This window comes from Panthera uncia, chromosome X, assembly GCF_023721935.1.
Source record: "Panthera uncia isolate 11264 chromosome X, Puncia_PCG_1.0, whole genome shotgun sequence".
Lineage (NCBI taxonomy): Eukaryota > Metazoa > Chordata > Mammalia > Carnivora > Felidae > Panthera > Panthera uncia.
The window spans coordinates 76,618,957-76,623,380 of NC_064817.1; the positions used below are offsets into that span (position 1 = coordinate 76,618,957).

Sequence of the window (4,424 nt, forward strand, 5' to 3'; positions counted from 1 at the left end):
ATTTCTTCAATAATAAATCTATATTTGCTGCATACTTACATTTTGTTTTTTCCCAACGCTTTTCTTTTTTTTTTAATTTTTTTTAACGTGTATTTATTTTTGAGACAGAGAGAGACAGAGCATGAACAGGGGAGGGGCAGAGAGAGAGGGAGACACAGATCGGAAACAGGCTCCAGGCTCTGAGCCATCAGCCCAGAGCCTGAGGCGGGGCTCGAACTCACGGACCACGAGATCGTCACCTGAGCCAAAGTCGGACGCTTAACCGACTGAGCCACCCAGGCGCCCCTCCCAACGCTTTTCATTCGATGTTCAACATCTAGCATGCTATAAAAACCAAAAAGTCATTACAAAACACCACTTACCATAACCCTCCCAATTATCATCCTAATTGATTATTTGCATAATTAAGTATCCTTGAGAACACTTTGTTCTTACATTTTATTTTTCAATAATTTCTGTGATGTTCTCATCTCTTTTCTTCTCTTTTCTCTTTGAATATTCTACTGTCTTTCTCATGGAGTCCTCTTCTGTGCCCTTATTTTATTATTTATTTAAATTCAACTTATTTAACATACAGTGTAGTCTTGGCTTCAGGAGTTGAAACCAGTGATTCACCTCTTACATATGACACCCAGTGCTCATCCAAAAAAGTCCCCTCCCTAATGCTCTTCACCCATTTAACCCATCCTCCCACCCACCACACCTCCAGCAGCCCTGTTTTTTTCTCTGTATTTAAGAGTTTCTTATGGGTTGCCTCCCTCTCTTTATCTTATTTTTCCTTCCCTTCCTCTATGTTAATGTTGTGTTTCTCACATCCCACATATGAGTGAAATCATATATCTTTCTCTGACTGACTTATTTTGTTTAGCATAATACACTCTAGTTCCATCCATGTTGCTGCAAATGGCAAAATTTCATTCTTTTTCATCACTGAGTAGTATTCCATTGTGTGTGTGTGTGTGTGTGTGTGTGTGTACCACATTTTTATCCATTCATCAGTCGATGGACATTTGGGCTCTTTCCATAATTTGGCTATTGTTGATAGCACTGCTATAAACATTGGGGTGTATGTGCCCCTTTGAATCACCATTTTTGTATCCTTTGGATAAATACTTAGTAGTGCAATTGCTGGGTCATAGGGTAGTTCTATTTTTAATTTTTTGAGGAAACTCCATACTGTTTTCCAGAGTGGCTGCACCAGTTTGCATCCCCATCAACAGTGCAAAATGGTTCCCCTTTCTCTGCATCTTTGCCAACATCTATTGTTGCCTAAGTCATTAATTTTAGCCATTCTAACTAGTGTGAGGTGATATCTCATTGTGATTTTGATTTTGATTTCCCTGATGATCAGCAATGTTCAGCATTTTTTCATGTGTGTTAACCATCTGGATATCCTCTTTGGATAAGTGTCTATTCATGTCCTCTGCCCATTTCTTCACTGGATTATTTGTTTTCTGGGTGTTGAGTTTGAGAAGTTCTCTATAGATTTTGGATAGAAACCATTTATCCAATATGTCATTTGCAAATACTTCCTCCCATTCTGTTGGTTGCCTTTGAGTTTTGTTGATTGTTTCCTTTGCTGTGCAGAAGCTTTTTACCTTGATGAGGTCCCAATAATTCCTTTTTACTTTTATTCCCTTACGTCTGGAGACATGTCAAGTAAGAAGTTGCTGTAGCTGAGGTTTTCTCCTATAGGATTTTGATGGTTTCCTGTATCACATTTAGGTCTTTCATCCATTTTGAATTTATTTTTGTGCATAGTGTAAGATAGTGGTCCAGGTTCATTCTTATGCCTGTCACTGTCCAGTTATCCTAGCACCATTTGGTGAAGAGACTGTTTTCTATTGGACATTCTTTCCTGCTTTGTCAAAGATTAGTTGGCCATACAGTTGTAGATCCATTTCTAGGTTCTCTATTCTATTGCACTGGTCTATGTGTCTGTTTTTGTGCCAATACCACACTGTCTTCGTGATTACAGCTTTGTAATACTGGCTAAAGTCCAGCATTGTGATGCCTCCAGCTTTGGTTTTCTTTTTCAACATTACTTTGGGTATTTGGGGGTCTTTTGTGGTTCCATACAAATTTTAAGATCATTTTTTCTAGTGCTGTGAAGAATACTGGTTTTATTTTGATTGGGATTGCATTTAATATGTAGATTGCTTTGGGTAGTATCGACATTTTTTTTTTTTAATTTTACGGTTTTCCTTTTTATTTAATCACAGATGGGTGAGGTAAACATAACCACAGCACAATTACTCCAGATAATTCTTCATATTGTGTACACACCCAGACCGGTGAATGCTACTGAAAGAAGCCTGCGGTCAGCAATGAAATGCATACAGCTGTTCCTTCCCTCACTCAAAAAATTCAAAAACACACAAACGTAGAATGTCATCAGCACACACTATCCTGTGACAAATGATTCAGACATAAATAGTGGGTGCAAAGAAAGTATATGCTAACACAGGTATAACCTTTGTTAATGAAACAACAGAAGCAGCCATAATGAGTAAGATATATTCAGTTACTGGTAACTAGTTGTGTCCTAATGGGCATTGTCAAAAGAGAAATTGTGTTGCAGAGAAAAGTTCTATATACACACACAATGAGAAAAATAAACTACAAGATCAACGCATGCATGTTTAATACTGGAAAAATCACAGCCCTCCAAAAGGTCTCCACGTTTGTTATAAAAGTCCTCTGTGCTCAACTAAAATTAAAATGATCTTAAAAGGATAATACTTGTAAAGTTCACTTAAGTTTTTTCAGCCACAGAAACTGCAATGGAAATAAATGTTCAGAGTCATTTTCAAAACAAAGCCAAAAATCTATTCTTCTGGTTGACATGCATGATTAAAAGGTCTGTGTAATGCACAATGCTCTACGCTCCCCAGGACTAGGAAAAAAGACCTCAAGTCAACTTTTAGTTTGCAGATGGTCAGAGGAGTTTGTATTCCAGGAGTTCAAATCTTCTGGATCTTTTCACCAACTACTGGGTTTTCTTTTCTGATTTTCTCCACAGCATCAGCTTTGTAATCGTACGAGCAATTGTGCACGTCTGAGTAACCGTGTACGCCACAATACACATGTCCACACCGGCATTCAACCCAGTAAGTCCTACTTTCTTCCTGCACATGAAACAGCCGTTCTTTTTCTGTTTTGGTTTTTCACGAGACTTGCTTTGCTCTTCAGATGGCTGCTGTGCCGTATCTGATATACTGAAGCTTGCAGGTGTTCCGTGTCATGGATTGCTTTGTCCACATACTGTCCACTTGGGAAGATGCTACAGATTCTGAAAAGTGACTGATTTGATACAGGGCTTGGCTGCCCGGATGCAGATGTGGAGTCTAGAGGTAACTGCGTGCGTCGGGGACGCTGCTGTCTGCACACTGGACCGGAAAAGACTGGGACTGAGTACTGACAGAAGCCGAAGGTGGGCTGATTCTACAATTACTACTATTCTATCTTTGAAGATGTCTTTATAGCACACTGAACACATGCCATTTGTACAAGGGTTCCCATAAAATCCGCAGCCACTAGAACAAAGCATAGGAACTTGTCTGTGATTAGTTTCTTGAGCCATGTTTCTCTGTTGCACACCCACAAAACCTGCACAATTTTCTTAGGTAGTATCGACATTTTAACAATGTTTTTTTCCAATCCATGAGCATGAAATGTTTTTCCATTTATTTATTTGTACTTCAATTTCTTTCATGAGCTCTCTACAGTTTTCAGTGTACATATCTTTTATCTCTTTGGTTAGGCTTATTCCTAGGTATCTTATGGTTTTTGGTGCAATTGTCTTCTGTGCACTTCTTGACTAAGGTATACACCAATGTTCTGTTATTTATCCTATTTTCATGCTATTCATTCTATTTTTTAGTTGTGTCTACTCCTTTAACTTCAACAACAAATGGCTCAACCCCTAATTCTTTTCTGAAGCACTGTACCAAATTTATATCCGTCTGATTAGTATTTATTAATACTCCAGAAACATCTCAAACATAACATATAGAAAGCATATCACCTCATCAGACTTCCAACTTTTCCATCCCTTTCACATTCTCTAAGGACATTTATTTCTCCATGCACTTGAAATTAAAAAATTAGCATCAATATTTACCATTCCATATTCTTCATCATTACCTATATTTATGCATGCATTACATTCTGTGACTTCCTCTTCTACAATATATTTTTTTTTGTAATTTATTACCTAACTCAAGCCTCATTATCACAAGTTTTCACTATTATAACTTCTGAACTAGGGTCCCTAACTTCAGTCCATCACTCTGCTCTCTTATATCACAGATGTAATTATATCATTTCACTACCCAAAGACTTTTGTGGCCTCTTACTACTCACAGAAACAGTCAAGCCCATAAAAAAAGCTGAAGCCTTCTATAGTCATCTCCTATTCTACA

At 37.9% G+C, this 4,424-nt stretch overlaps 1 pseudogene; it reads right to left on the bottom strand.

Annotated features, from left to right (window-relative positions):
- Window positions 1-2,963: 2,963 nt before the first annotated feature.
- Window positions 2,964-3,584, bottom strand: LOC125931817 (AN1-type zinc finger protein 6-like; annotated as a pseudogene).
- Between the last annotated feature and the right edge of the window lie 840 nt (window positions 3,585-4,424).